This window comes from Lactuca virosa, chromosome 1 (genome assembly GCF_052849685.1).
Source record: "Lactuca virosa cultivar CGN04683 chromosome 1, Lactuca_virosa_CGN04683_v6, whole genome shotgun sequence".
In the NCBI taxonomy this organism is placed as follows: Eukaryota; Viridiplantae; Streptophyta; class Magnoliopsida; order Asterales; family Asteraceae; genus Lactuca; species Lactuca virosa.
This window is the reverse complement of record NC_136426.1, coordinates 273226385-273243695: the sequence shown is the minus strand read 5'-3', so window position 1 is coordinate 273243695 and position 17311 is coordinate 273226385.

The window sequence follows — 17311 nt, the reverse complement described above, 5'->3', positions numbered from 1 at the left end:
GGGTAAAGCAGTCTTTTACCCCAACATAGACTTATGGACATGTGTTGGAACCCAATTATTAATTGGGTGATGTTTGATATTGACAGATCAAGAATCTGTCATCCAGCAGCTAGGATTGTGTCTACGGGACTTCAGCAGTGTGAGGTGAGTTACCTTCCAGTAGGGGTGGGTCTACGGCCACAATGCCGACCCACCAGTAGGAGTTGTTAGATGATTGTCTTTGTGATAATTGTCTATGTTTGCTACTACCTGTTATGTTTATGTGCTAGTATGATATGATTTTATGTGATAATGATAGTAGGTGGTGAAATAGTCCCCGGTTATCGGTCGATAGGACCGAAAGGGTAGATTAGTACCCAGCTATGCTAGACAGATTATGATATATGCGATATGATATTATGTGGTAGTAGTAGGGGATGAAATAGTCCCCAATTACCGGTCGGCATGACCAAAGGGGTAGGCCAGCACCCATATATGCTAGGCAGTATGTGATTTATGTGTTTATGCTATGCTTTTATGTGGTAGTGGTAGGGGTGAAATAGTCCCCGGTTACCGGTTGAAAGATACCTAAGGGGAGGCAAGCTCCCGGTTACCGGTTGAAATATACCGAAGGGGTAGGTCGGGCACCCAGATATGCCTGACATGGGGTAGGTCGGGCACCCCGGTATGCCTGACAGTGGGGTAGGTTGAGCACCCCGGTATGCTCAGCAGGGTAGGTCGGGCACCCAGATATGCATGGCAATATGTGATTGTATGGTATGTGGTATGATGGGGGAACTCACTAAGCTTCGTGCTTATGGTTTACAGTTTTGGTTTCAGGTACTCGTTTTCAAAAGAAAGGAGCCGGCTTGATCGTGGCGCATCACACTATGTTTTCCGCACATGAGATCTTTGGGATTACACTCTGATATGGTTTTATGATAGTATGTTTTGATTATTGACACTTTGGTTTTGACATGAGATATTAATATGAATGTTTTTATACTGATTGGTTTATAAACAACTTAATTAAAAATGAAATTTTTGGTCCTGAATTTTGGGATGTTACACAATGACCTCTCAACTCTATGTCCGGGTTAAAAGATTAAGAGATACATTTTGGGTCTTGTCCCACAAATAAAGGGAATGGTTATTTGTTCCAAACCAGACACTTATGATAGTATCAAGAGAATGGCATGCAACCTAATGAATCAAGCAGTTCGTCAAGGAACCTTGGTCAAAAAGGTTGATACTGCAAGGGTTGGGGATAGTAAGAGAAAGTTTGATGCCGATTCCTAGGGAAACTTATGACAATCTTTGTGGAAGGAACAAGACTCTAGAAAGGTTTATGTTATAACAACCATCCCACATAAGCGGTACACGGGAAACCTCCCCAAGTGTGACAAGTGCAACTATGTAGAGAGTTCTTCTATCACCATTGCAACAAGAGAGGTCATGAATACAATTACTGCCGAAACCAAGCACCTATAACAAACCCTGGAGCAAGTACCGGTAGAAACAGGGGATGTTTTGAATGTGGCGAACAAGGGCATTTCAAGAGGGATTGCCCGAAACTCAAAGATCAGGAAGGAAATGCTCGGGGCAGAGCATTCATGATAAGCGCAAAGGACACACTCTAGGACCCATCAGTGGTGATTGGTACGTTCCTTGTTAACAATTTGTATGAAACAATATCATTTGATTTGGGTGTCGATAAGAGCTTTATATCTACTAAGTTTAGGCCCATGCTAAGTCAGAAATCTAGTAAACCTAAAACAAAAAGCCTATACAGTAGAAATGGTTAATGGACAGTCCGAAACTACCCATGAAGTCTTAACAAATTGCATCCTAACTATTAACAACCACGCCTTTCACATAAACCTCATGTCCATGACACTCAGAAGCTTCAACATAGTAATCGATATGGATTGGTTGTCACCTTTTCGAGCCGAAATCTTATATTACGAGAAAGTTGTTTGACTACCTTTACCCGTAATTTCCCCCTCTGACACTAAGCTTTGTGCTTATGGTTTTATGTTTAAATGTTGCAGGTTTTCTTATATTAAAGGAAGGGCACGACTTGATTGTATCACATCCCTTAGAGATTTCCGCACTTAATAACTCTTACGCCTATTCTCTAATAAATGTTTTGAATCAAATGATTTTATTTAGATCTTTGAAGTTGTAATTGGAACAAATGCTTTTATTTTCAAATGAAAATTTTGGTTTGAAATTTGGGACGTAACAGCTGTTAGCGCCGCGACTTTGGGGTGGTAGCTGCGTGATGACGTGGATAGTTGACTTTTTGACTAAGTTTTGACTTTTGGTCAACTGTGTTGGGTTTGGGTCTTAGAGAGGTAATATTGTCTTTTTCCTATAAAATGAATTTCATTTGGATATAGACTCGTTAAGGAGGCATGGTTATATGTTTTACCTTAATTGCAAAATTAGGGTTATGTATTGTGTAGTGATTTGAGGAAGGCGTAGCTTGGTTTTGTGGATTTCTCTTGTTGGTTGCTCAAGTGAGTTCTCATGAACTTGCTTATTATATGGAATATGTTTTACGAGTATCCCAACTAGAGACAGACCTCTTAGAGGGAATCTAGTGGAACTTAAAATATATAAGGCCATGACAGACCTCTCGGAGGGAAATAGTCAAGACTATGATAGACCTCTCGATGGGAAGTGGTCAATATTAGGCCAATTAGAGACAGACCTCTCAGAGGAATCTAGTTGACTGTGGTTATGTGTTCTAGCATGTGTTATGTGTTTAGTTATATGTGATTAATATTTGATGTCTATATGTATACTGCGAAATGTTGAAAATTATATATTTTCATATTCAACTTCATTATTTATTAATTATTGTAATTAAGTAAGTTGTTAATAGTTTTTGTATTGAGGGTAAGTTTTGTATAATTCTAATTCTTCATATATGTTGTAAGTGTAACAAATATTTGGTTAATGGGTTAGTCTTGTACTTGTGATTGAAGTGGTGGACTGCGGCTTAAAATTGAACAAAGATAAGATGAAATACGCAGATCTGTGGGTCAATCCATGGATGGTCTGTATTTGATGTTGGAGGTATAAAAGCTTAAGTTGTAGCTGTTGGTTCATAATTTTAACTCACAAAATTTGTAGCTCTCTCTCTCTCTTTTCTTTCGTTTTGTAAACAGATTTAGGGTTAGGGTTTTATACTCATTGTTGTTCTTTACTGAAAATCACTAGATCTTGTATGATCGTTTTAGTTTAGGTTGAGCGTAGTTTCTGAGAGTTATTTGTAGTGAGTTTTGAGTTGTAAGTATTGTGAAAACCAACTAGTTCTTTATCCTTAATTGATATAAGAACTGTTGATGTTGTCCATATTGTGTTCTTGAGTTTCTTAACATGGTATCAGAGCTTCGCGGCTTAAAATCTGTCTCATCTGACGTTTGATGGTGCTTCTACGTCAACTGTTGATAGGTATTATTCGTTTTTTTCTTTACTTCTTTATTCTCTTGTAGATCTTCACTCGATCTGTTTAGATCGGAAGGTTTTTCTTCGAAATCGTTCGTTCTTTCTTTTTGAGTGAAAATCTAGGGTTAACGTTTCGATCTAGGGTTTCCGCTCCTAAATCGAAACGTTGTTTTTTTGTTTTTTGTTAAGATTGTGGTACTGCGAGTGTTTGTTTGATCTTGTGGATCATCTGGCTTGCTATCTATGGTGGTGGTTCACTGCATGTAGTTCTGTTCTTGGTTGGCCAATCTCTATATATGAAATAACTCTTGAGAGGTCATATTTCATCACCGATAAACTCTTAGTAGAGAACGGATTTATAGATTCGACTCCTCATCGCCTCTAATATCTCCTCTGTGAGGGTTTCTTGTTCCCTTCTTTCATATTTTACTTTATTGTTTTGGGAGACCCTGGTTGTCTTGAGTACACCAGTTATTATTATTATTATTATTTTGCTAGTTTTGTTCTGTGTGTTTTTTGACTCTGTGTTGATTGACCTGGGTCCCAACAAACTGTGGTTATGTAACGCCCGTAGATTCGGGCTAGTCAATTTAGAGACGATAAGCATCAAAAATGACTTTTTAATAAAAGATTATTTAGAATGAATAATCTTAACCAATTCATAGTATATGTTACAAGGGTTCCGTACATATAAAGAACGCTGAAATCCGAGTTAAAACGAAGAAGTTATGGCCCGTCGAAGTTTTAAGGCAAAACCGGCACGTCACCGGGAGACGTAAATAGTGAATTTACGATAGATGACTTTTTAGCCTTAGTGATCTAGAAAAAGTTGCAGTATACGTTAAACTAAGAACATACAAAAAAAGAACGTCAAAATCTGACTTCGTATGAGGAAGTTATAATTTTTCTAAGATTTGGCATAGCAGTGCACAACCTGAAATTCGAATTTTAGATCGATCGATTTTTTGGCCAACGCAACCTAAATGAGAATTGAATATCTCATTAATATTAGCGCAACGGTAAAAAGACCGACAAAAACGGACGTCGGATGAAGAAGTTATGAATTTTTAACGGACTTTTCCTGTCCCGACCTGTTAAAAAATATAACTTTAAAAACAAAGTCAAAATTAGCCGACAGAGTCTAAATGAAAGTTGTAGAGTGCGTCTCCACCTACGCGTGGATATAAAGAGCATCAAAAACGGAGTTCGTATGAACAAATTACAAATTATAATAGCATATTTACGTATTAAAATAAAGTATAAATCATATATACGTACACATATATATACATATGTATATATCATTAGAAAGGTATCGACGATGCGGTCATTATAAGACTAGTGTTGAATACTTTCGATATTAGTTTAGTACAAATATCGTTAAATCTATTTAAAATAGTATTATAAAGGGGTGTTTAGTTGTTTATATAACTATAAGGTCATTAAGTAACTATGATGGTAGTTTTTGAAAATTCAATTACTATAAATAAGAGCCTTGGGCTCTCATATTTTGTTGCACCATTCTCTTGATTCAATAGTCTTTTTCTTCTTATCCACCGAGCATTTCGGTCCCTCGTGATTCGACTTCTCTTTCTGTAGTTTTAGTATAGTAAGGTGAGTGTTGAAGCGCTGCACGAATCTTTCCTAGAAAGATTCAGCGACGAAGTTCTGCCCCTGCAGAGCCCGACTCCTAACTAAAACCCCATTGTAAGTAAGTTATGCTTACCCTATTTTAATATAGCTTATATTTAAAATTAGTATTGTTATTATGAACTTATAATAAATATTTGGGCTATTATTATGAATTATATAAGTGTCGTTATAATATCTTTTTAACTACTCGCGTTACGGGGAATCTGGTTTAAAGGGCCGCATAGGGTTGTTGGATTTCAAAAGTGCTATAAGCCAAAATGTTCATGCCCTCCGGTTGTAACACCCAATTTTTCAAAACAATTTTTCATTTCAAAACATACTTTCCACCACATAAAAATCACAAAATCATAATAAATCTTTGTATCATCACAAAACATGTCCCAAGATCTCATATAAATAAATCCTCTCTCGTGTGTACGAATCATGCCGGCGCCTTCCTGCGATCCTCACTAGTACCTGAAACACATCACACAACAACTGTAAGCATAAAAGCTTAGTGAGTTCCCCAATATACCACATACGCCACTCGAGGGTACAATACGACCCTCCGGTCCGATGTGTCTCAGCGGGACCCTCCAGTCCCGTAGCTCGTTGGACCCTCTGGTCCGGTCATAGCTCGTTGGACCCTTCGGTCCGGTCTGTATCGTTAGACCCTTCAGTCCGGTCTGTATCGTTGGACCCTTCGGTCCGTTCGTTGGACCCTTCGGTCCGGTCTATACAATGCACATAATCTCATACATACACATAGCATACAAGACCCTCTGGTCTACACATAAATACCACTCTAGGTAATGTATAGTGAGAAGACTCACCTCGGATGTCTCGGATAATATCCCGCCTGTGTATATACTGATCTAGCCTCTGCCTATACACATAACATAATCATCTCAATCAATCACGGCTCTCTAGGCTAGACTAGACTCTCACATGTCCTCTAAGAAGGCTAAAAGGCTATTTTACCCTTCACACAGTCCACAAGTTCCATTGTTGACCAAACCCTAAAAGTCAACAAAAGTCAACGGTCAACTCTTGACCAGACTCGCCGAGTGCACAAATGTGACTCGGCGAGTTCAGTCGTGAACTCGAGTCCTCTATTCCCCCTCTGACTCACTGAGTCATTCCCCCAACTCGGCAAGTCACTCACTGAGTGATTCACGGGAAACCCTAACCCTACTCGCCGAGTCTGCCCTTGGACTCGGCGAGTTCATGTCATGCACAAACTCAAATGACCTCCTGAGGTCAGATCTGTTCCTTAGAACCATAGATCTGACCTTCCCAAGCCTGATAATCACGTAAAGCTTGGATCTTGACTCTCATGTGACGTCTAGGAGGCTTTACTTGGTGATTTAGCCCCAAATACAACAAGCTAAGCTCATTGCCTCCATAGTTCAACATAAAGCAAGCTGGAATAAGCTCTTTAGACCACTATGGGTCCAGATCCGAAGTCTCAAAATGAATAGGGGCCATATTCTCACAACTCCTTCCAATAAAAGACATAAAAACTCTACATCTATGGGTTCCTTCAACAAAACAGATTAAGGGGCGACATAATACCTCAAAGATGAAGTCTTTTGCTCGAAATCCCCAGATGCACAACCTCCTTGGTCTCCTCCAAGCTGAAATCACCTCCTTCTTGCAAGAATCAATCACAAAGATCAAGAAATGGCTCCTTTCCTCTCACAAACGCTCTAGCTCTTTTAGGGTTTCTCTCTGGGGTTTGGTAGCCGCAAGTGACGGCCCTAAGGGCCTTTAAATAGCTCCCAAACCCAAGAAATTAGGGTTTCATTAAACAGCGTGGACTCGCCGAGTCCAGTCATTAATCCAGTCTAACAATGCGCGGCTCTACTCGGCGAGTGTAAGCGCCTACTCGCCGAGTCCCTCTCCAAAACTCAAAAATAATTAGATAAATACAGTACCTGGAAATCCGGATGTTACAATTCTCCCCTACTAGAATCAGACTTCTCCCTCGAAGTCTCTCTCAGCAAATAACTCTGGGTACCGTTCACGCATCTCTAACTCCGGCTCCCAAGTCAACTCGGACCCCTTCCGATGTTGCCACTGGACCTGAACCAATGACACCTCCTTGTTTCTCAAAACCTTGATCCTCCTATCCCGAATCGCGATTGGCCTCTCAATATAGTTCAGGCTCGCATCCACCTGAATGTCCTCAAGGGGAACCACTGCCGACTCATCGGCGATACACTTCCTCAACTGAGATACATGGAAGGTATCATGAATCTGACTCAACTCCGCAGGTAGTTCCAAACCATACGCTACTCTGCCTACCCTGGCGATCACCCTGAAAGGACCAATATACCGAGGCCCCAACTTGCCTCTCTTCCTGAATCGGATCACTCCTTTCCAAGGAGATACCTTTAGGAGGACGAAGTCACCAACCTGAAATTCGAGCTCGGACCGGCGTCTGTCCGCATAACTCTTCTGGCGACTCTGAGCGGTCAACAACCTCTGTCTGACCTACTGTATCTGCTCTGTCGTCTGAAGCACTATCTCTGTACTACCCATCACACGCTGCCCGACCTCACCCCAACAAATGGGAGTCCGACACCTCCTCCCATACAACAGCTCAAAAGGTGGCATACCAATGCTCGAATGATGGCTGTTGTTGTAGGAAAACTCAGCCAAGGGCAAGTACGTGTCCCAACTTCCTCCGAAGTCGAGTACGCATGCCCGGAGCATGTCCTCGAGCGTCTGAATCGTTCGCTCGCTCTGCCCGTCTGTCTGGGGGTGGTATGCGGTACTAAAATGCAGCCTCGTACCCAACTCCTCATGAAACTTCTTCCAGAATCTGGAAGTGAAACGCACATCTCGATCTGAGACGATCGAGATCGGTACTCCATGCCGTGATACCACCTCCCTCACATACAGCTCTGCCAACCTCTCAGCGGAAGAGCTCTCACTGATAGCAAGGAAGTGAGCGCTCTTCGTCAACCTGTCCACAATCACCCAAATTGCATCGACGCCCCTAGTAGTCCTCGGCAATTTGGTGATAAAATCCGTGGTAATCTGTTCCCATTTCCATTCGGGAACCTCCAACGGCTGGAATTTACCATGCGGTCTCTGGTGCTCGGCCTTAACTCTACGACAGGTCAAGCACCTCTCTACGAACCATGCAACATCCCTCTTCATACAGGGCCACCAATACTCTCTCTTCAGGTCCAAATACGTCTTAGTAGCCCTAGGATGGATCGAGAACCTCGATCTATGCGCCTCCTCCATCAAGATGGTACGCGTTCCACCCACGAACGGCACCCAAATCCGACCCTGAAAGGTCATAAGTCCTCGACCATCGGTAACGAACTCCGATACCTGTCCGATAACCCGCTCTCTCTTCTGGTTCTCCGACCTAATGGCCTCAGCCTGCGCCCCTCGAATGGTGTCCAACACCGGAGTCATCACTGTCAATCTCATACAAACATCTCGTATCGGGGCACTCTCTGCCCTGCGACTCAGGGCATCAGCTACAACATTAGCTTTGCCCGGGTGGTACAGGATCTCGCAATCATAGTCCTTCACCACATCTAACCATCTCCTCTGACGCATGTTCTGGTTGGGCTGATCCATCAAATACTTTAAGCTCTTATGGTCCGTATATATGGTACACCGAACCCCGTACAGGTAGTGACGCCAGATCTTGAGGGCGAACACTACTGCCCCCAGCTCCAGATCGTGGGTGGAATACCTCGTCTCGTGAGGCTTCAGTTGCCTTGATGCGTATGCTATCACATGCCCTCTCTGCATCAGCACCGCTCCCAGCCCCGATATCGATGCGTCACAATACACCACAAAGTCCTCCATTCCCTCCGGAAGGGCTAACACCGGGGCTTCGCATAGTCTCTGGCGAAGTGTCTCGAAGGAGGCCTGCTGCTCTGGGCCCCATGAAAAAGCAACACCCTTCCGGGTCAATCTGGTGAGTGGTACGGCGATCTTGGAGGAATCCCTGATAAATCTCCTATAATAGCCGGCCAACCCGAGGAAACTCCTGATCTCGATGGGGGATCTCGGCACCTCCCAACTCATCACTGCCTCAATCTTGGCCGGATCGACCAAAATCCCATTCTGGTTAACGAGGTGCCCTAGGAACTGGACCTCTCGTAACCAGAAATCACACTTGGAGAATTTGGCATAAAGCCTCTCCGATCTCAAAACTCCAAGTAACTCTCTTAAATGCTCCTCATGCTGCTCTCTGGATCTCGAATACACCAATATGTCATCGATGAACACGATCACCGAACGATCCAACATCGGTCTGCATACTCTGTTCATGAGATCCATGAATGCCGTCGGTGCATTGGTGAGCCCGAAAGGCATCACCACGAACTCGTAATGCCCGTAACGAGTCATGAATGCTGTCTTCTGGATATCCTCATCTCGTACTCTCATCTGATGATATCCAGATCTCAAGTCGATCTTGGAAAACCAAGACGCTCCCTGCAACTGATCGAATAAATCGTCGATCCTCGGTAAGAGGTAACGGTTCTTGACCGTCAGTTTGTTCAGCTCCCGGTAATCAATGCACATCCGGTGTGAACCATCCTTTTTCTTGACAAAAAGGATCGGCGCTCCCCACGGCGAGCTACTCGGCCGTATAAACCCCTTCCCCAGCAGCTCCTGAAGCTGCGAGGATAACTCCTGCATCTCTGGTGGCGCAAGGCGATAGGGCGCCTTGGCGATAGGCGCTGCCCCCATAACCAATTCGATACAGAACTCTACCTGCCTCTCGGGAGGTACTCCCGGCAACTCCTCGGGGAAAACATCTGGGAACTCACGCACTATCGGGACCTCATCGACCGACCTCGGTCTCTCTTCATCTACTCTCGTATCCACCACATAAGCCACAAACCCACTACAGCCCTACTGTAGACTCTGCCTCGCTCTAGCAGCCGAACAAAATGCTGAGCCAGAACGGGTACCCTCGCTGTACACCGTAAGTACTCCCCCACTGGGATCTCGTATCGTCACCAACTGTCGCTCGCAGTCTATCACAGCCCCAAATCGGCTCAACCAATCCATGCCTACTATGATACATACGTCCCCCATAGCAATCGGGACCAGATCTATCGGGAAGTCGACACCGAAGATCTCGAGTACACATCCTCGAATCACATCAGTAGCATACACTGTTCGCTCGTCGGCTATAGAAACTCGTAGAGGTCGACTCAACGCCTCTCACTGAACACTGATGTGTCGAATAAACGCTATCGACACAAATGACCGACTCGCACCCGAGTCAAACAACACCAAAGCAGGTACAGAACACACAAGAAATGTACCTATACATACCTCAGAATAAGCATAATATCACAAACTCAATATAAACAGAGAAAATAATACATACCAGCTACCACATCGGGTGCTGCGCGGACCTCCTCCGCTGTCAACTGGAAGGCTCTCCTGCGAGCCTTCGGCGCCTCGGCCTTCGCCGGCCGACTCTCTGTAGCTCGAACAGCAGGCGCAGATCCCTGCGCTGATCTCTATAGTAGTTGTGGGCACTCGGCCTTCCGATGGCCGGTCTGGTTGCAATGAAAGCAAACCGTGAATCCCTTGGGGCAGTCCCTCGCATAATGCCCCTCCTTCCCACACTTATAACACACCCCAGCTCTGCATGTCCCCTCGTGGCTCCTGCCGCACTTTCCACAAATGCGGCCCTTCGGACCCCCAGATCTCGAATCAGCGGGCTTTGCCCGCTTGGCTGCCGGCTGAGACTGTGCCGGTCGCCGATCCACCCTCTGAGACTCGGCCTCCTCCCTGGCCTGCGTTTCCAGCTCAATCCCTCCTCAAAACACCCAAGTACCGGCTCATACGTGCCTGCTCATTAGACACTGTTGGAATAGTGTCCAAGGTCATTAACTATTGGTCATATTTCTAATAATAGCAGGGTCCTTTTGGGTTGCCCTCAAGACCCAAATTGAGTAGAATAAATAAAGGAGAAATTGGTTTATTAATTATTATAGTTAATAATTAATTAGAAACTAATTGGAAATATATTTTGGAAATATATTTTGGGAATTAATTAACAGTTTAATTAATTAAAGGGTTGAATGTTCATTAATCGATAGTTGGTTAATCAGGAATGTTCCAGAACCTTATGGAATTAGGGTTGGATGAAAATCACTCCATCCCACATGGGAAAGGAGTGAAATTCCGTGGTTAGGCCTCCATCCCACATGGGAAGGAGTACTAAACCCTAGGAGGCATCCAAGGCTATAAATAGGGCCTTAGGGATTTCATTCCACCTTGCACCTTGGCTTGAAGTTTCGCCATCCCTTCTTCCTCCCCCTTTTAGGGACGATTTCTAACTCCTTTGGGTTTGTGAAATTGACCCTTCTCCTAGTTATTTTTATTCCACTCTTTGGTGTCATTGGGTGTGATACCATTAGAGGGATTCTGGTTTGGATCCTTTCATCCAAGCAACTTCATGGAGGTTCAAGATCTCAAGCATGGAGATCAAGGGCTACATAAGAGGTATGTTTTCTTACTTATGTTTTAGTTGTCTAGGGTTGATGTAATTAGCATGAAGCCATAGATCCATAGGTTGCATGTACACTTAGGTATATCGTTGTTTCGATTTTTCCGCTACCTAGTTTTAGAGTGTATTTGATGCGTAGAAAACCCAACAGTGGTATCAAAGCCATTGGTTCATGGTTATGTTCACCCTAGATCCATGTTTTCTGTAAAACTTTGTTTGAAATTGAATGGTAGAAGGATTATTGAAAAATTCGTAATTGATAATACCTTAGTCGCAGCTCACGACGTGAGAGCTTAGAGCTCACGACGTGAGCTCAGCAGAATTAGGGTTTTCAGATTTTTTCCATTTTTCAAATATGAAGCTTTATCAAATATGGATAATTACCAAATTTTAAAATGTTTTAAATCTGGAAATTGATAAAAATTATTTAAATGTTTTATTTGAATTTGAATATTTATTAATAGATAAATATTGTTTAAATATGTTTATTTGAATTTGAATATTTATGTGTTTATTTGAATTTGAATATTTATTAATAGATAAATATTGTTTAAATATGTTTATTTGAATTTGAATATTTATGTGTTTATTTGAATTTGAATATTTATCTATTATTTAAATAGTGAATTTAAATATTTAATATTATTTATAAAAGAGATTTATAAATTTGAATATTACCCCCTTCTGATTTATTAATTGTTACATTGCGTCCTCGCAATTAATTAGAATTAATAATAGACAACTAAATTTAAAGAGTTTTAAATTTACCCCTTATATTTATATATATTAGAATTGTGTCTATTATATGTATAAGAAAGTTACAACATGCGCCCTCGCGTGTTTAAATATTGACATTGTCAGTCTTACATCGACTAGGCTCACCCATTCTAATGTAGGGGTTTAAGGAGGTCTCTTTGATTCCTAATGAGGTCGGTTTTTAATATGCTTCGCGCTTACCACCCTCACCGCCCAATTGTATTTTGTGAATGGAGTTACCGAAAGGGTTTGATAGTGATAATGGTCAATCTAAAAGTATTTTAAATACAAGTATAAAACAAAATCCCGTTTTATTAATAGAATGTGAGTTTATATTATCCATGAAAATTGCACATTCTCTTTATATTATGTTGATGGAGCTCGAGTGGTTAACCGGCACATCAATATAGGGTATAGTTGAGAATGATATGGAACTCGCAAGAGTCGGGGACCATGCGATTTTGCAAGGTTAATTCTCAATCTATTTAATGTGAATTTTATGTTATCCATAAAAGTTGCACATTCTCTTTATAACTTGTTGATGGAGCTCGCGTGGTTAACCGGCACGTCAATTGGAGAGTATAAGTAGAGAATGATGTGGAACTCGCGAATCTCAAGCGTAACTTGAGCCGGGGACCATGCGGTTTTGTATGGTCGATTCACCATCTGTTCAATGATCCGCAGCGACCCTGTCATTGAATTTGAGATGAACATAATTCGAGATTAACATGCCATTGATAGTCAATGAATCTCAAAGATCTAGGAATTTCGTGGTGATCGAAATTGGCAAAGGGCTTTGCCTACCTAAATAACTTTATGGTGTGTTTACGGCATCCCTTTACACATCATGGAGCCAAATATGGATCCTAGCCTTATAAAATAATTTTATTTAGGGTGATTATTTTCTAAGGATAAGTAAAACAAACTATAATGGAATTTGTTATTGAATGATGTTTATAACCTTATCCACTAAAATCTACTGCTATAAAACCTTTGAAAGGATTAGCTATGAGGATGATCAATCTTGTCAAATTCGTAGTTTGGGAGTAGTTCTCATAAACGAAAAGAAAGATCATGCCTTTGTTAAAGCTATTCCTTGGTTACTTCAAACATTGCATTCTAAAGTGTTAGAAAGAGCAATTGTCAAATGTACGTTGTAAAATGACATATTGAAGTAAAATGGAATTTCCTTGAGTTAGGAGTTGACTAGGATTAATCGACTAGCTGACATGTACATATAATCAATTCATTTTGATTTTGATATGAACAACTTGGAATGACCATGAAGGAGTTATGGAGCATGTTAAAGTTTCCTTTTGGAATTAACATGGCAGTCATAGAAACTCAAACTTCAAAACACTCCCATATTTTACTATCATTAATAGAAGTGTCAAGAAGAAGAAAGCCAATTGCACACGGTTTAAAAGGCGATTAGTGTGGGTATACCTAATCTAGGCCCTAATACCTAGGACAAAGGAAGGCTTATTCTAAGACATGTTCTGATAGTTGCTCGTTTCCATAACAAGAAAAGGACTAAGAAATCAAACTTGCCCAAATGTATATTTGAGGTGAAAGGACTGGAACATGAAGAAGTTAAATTTGATCATGGATCACGAGCCCGTGCTACTTTCCATTGGATCAAAAGATAACTAGTTCTTTCATGTTTGTTATTCAAAAAAATATATGAATTTATAATGCCATCAAAACATTACTTCTAAACCTTGAGTATTTTACTGAGGATTAGTACTGACATTTGCAAGAATGTGCAGTTACTAAAATGAAGTAAGAAGACTAGAACATGGAGAAGATAATTTGATCATGAATGCCAAGCCCTTGCTACATTCATGGGATCAAATGACAATTCTCCTCAAGAGTTTAGTCTATGGTAATATAACTAAAATTTTTTATACTATAATTCATGAGATAGTTCTGACTTATTTAAAAGTAGAGCATTCTAACATGTTAAAAGAAAGTCATGAAATCTATGAAGCTAGTATAGTAGCAATCGTTCAAAATTGATTCGAACATTTAAATAAGGTGTATTATTGTGAATATCTGTTGATGTTAGTTCAACTAATGGATCGTTCAGAATGACCACAATATGTACTGATTCAAATACATCCAAAGTTTTGGGTGAAATGTATTTATGGAATCATAGTCTTGGATACATAAACGAGAAATGCATTACCAAGTATCCAGTTGGATCGGATTTTGGATATCATTTGGCCTCGAGTCCTATGATAAATGCAAATCTTGTTTATCAAGATAGATGATGAATACATCACTAGGTGATGTGAGTATTACACTGTTGGAATTAGTTCACTCTAATAGACCGTTCAGATTAACCACGATACATGGTGAGACCAGCTTCGTATGAATGTGAGTCTGGAACCTTTTAGGTGTTCAGAGCTCTCATAAAGCGAGGTTAAGAATCAACTGGGCAATAGGATGAGAGACTCATAGTGAGAATCTCAGTCCAAACTTTATCGATCATCTAAGGAATTGTGAAAGAGTTTCACGATCCATCTCTACCCATAACACTACCGCTAGGAAGTGTTAGTTGGATAGAGAAACAAATCATTAATTGATTTTGTGCCAGGTGAGTCACGCTATGTCTGCTAACAATTCGTGGATTGTACCATGAATAGTGTTACAAGAAGTCCTTTGGTCTTGTACCAACTAGTAAGGTTCATAAAACACTCTATGTCATGTGAAGTGGGATTCTATCCTTACTGCCATATATGGAAGTCTACGATTATGAGGCTTATGCTCGTCGTGAAGCGCTCGATAATCTAGGACTTTGAATAGAGATGTGTTATCCTCGTTGGAGAACCCATCAAGCATTTTGGATAATTGTTTAACAACCTTCTGAGAACAAAGTGTATGCTGCTCAAAGAGCAGTCTTCCAAGACAGGGAGCTAATTTCCAAAAGGGCTAGTGGGAGCCACATTGATCTCGATAAGATTCAAGAGTCAACCAACGAAGAGCCTAAAGTTGGACATAGCATTCAATTTTGAATTGAAAGAGCTATTAAGGAAACTGAAATATTTCCATTTTTCCTTATAGATCTGATAGAAGACGTCATGGACCTAGTTATATAAGAGTTTATATTGCTAAGGTATTTGAGTCACTGGTAGATAGTAATTAGAGTGTACCAGCTATCGGAAGCTATGGTAGGCCCTAAAGGCAACAACATAGAAAGAGGAATTGGAAAGCGAGATTCAATCCATGTATGATGTTATTTGGTAGATCTAACACTTAACCTTAACCCTTAGGTGCAAGTGGATCTTCAAGTAGAGACAATCATGGATAGGAACAAACACATAATTAAACCAAGATAGGTTTTGAAGGATGTGTAAGCTTAACAAGTTCATTTATGGACCAAAATAAGCATCTCGCAAGATGGATCATTATTTCAATGAGAAAGTTCAAAGAGTTTGAATTTCGAGAAATAAAGATAAGCCTTATATATGTCAAAGCTAGTGGGAGTAATTGGATTCTTTGTTTCAATGAGAATGTTTAAGGAGTTTGAATTTCGAGAAACATAGATAAGCCATATATATGTCAGTGCTAGTGGGAGCACTGTAGTCATCCTTGTATTGTACATAGATAATGTACGATTCATAGGAAATTATATTCTAACTTAGCAAGTGTAAAAGCTTGGCTTGGTATGAGAATTGTTTCACTATGATATACATGGGAGATACAAAACACGTGCATAATAAGGTTCTATGGAGATAGATCAGAGTGATTCATTGGATTAAGCCAAAGTACATTGAATGTTGAGGAAAGTCGACATGTAGAACTCAAAAAGGAGTTTAGGCTGGCATGACATTGAGCAATGCTAATGTCCTAGTTCTACTTTTGAGCTAAAGCAAATGAGTCGTGTCCCACATGCTTCTGCTATAGGATCGATCATATATTCCATGATATGTACCTGATCTAATGACTCGTATGCCTTGAGCATGACAAGCTAGATTAGATCAATTAGGCAAGAATCAACGAATCAAGATCAAGAACATTCTTAAGTGTCCTTGGAGGACAGAAGAGATGATCTTGATAGTATAGAAGAGATCATTGTAATAGTTACATTGATGCTAAGTTCCGCACTAATAAAGGCAATTCCGTTCGTAGTCGGAATTCGTGCTTTTACTGAATGGTGATGTATTAGCTTGAAAGTGTACCAGGTAATACACCGTAGTGGATTTAACATACTTAGAGTATATTGCAGTTGGTTAAATTGCAAAGTGGACAATGTGACTGAAAGAGATTCATTAGTGACATCTTTGTTGAAATTCAATCATTGATGGTCCTTATGAAGTTTCTTGTGACTTTGGGTGAACTTACCTCGAGTATGGATCCCAAGTCACACGAGCTCACATGAAACATACTCAGTAAGTACCAACACATTTGATAGTGAGTCAAATGTAAAGACATCATAGTCAATGATTCATATCGAAAGATAATCTTGTCGATCCATTCCATAAGCCGATGTCATTGACCATGTCTGACAGTCAGACAAAGTCGAGAGGCATTAGATTTGTAAATGAATTGTCTTAAGCACTCTTAGTTTGGTTTGTTTTAAAAACCCGAGAACTTTAAGCGGTATAAGTTTAATTTGATTTGGCGATTATTAAGTGGTGATCTTAATATATGATGGAGTTTGGTCATTTCAATTAGCTTATCACTGCGTTCTCACTTTTGCATGTTTGGAACCCACTTCCCGAGTATTAATTTACTCAAATGTCCACAGTCGGTCATACTCTTGGAAGTAAGTAGTGATTCAAGACTGTCATGAGTATTGGTGGTTTGTCCATATTGATTAGACATAGCATAGTGATTGCGCTAACACTCATGAGTGCTTAATAGAGATTTAAGTATTGGACCAACCCACGCTTAGAGATTACTTCATGGATTCAGTCACAAGTAATTCTAAGACGATAATATCTTCTATTCTCTAAACCTAGATACATGTGGGGT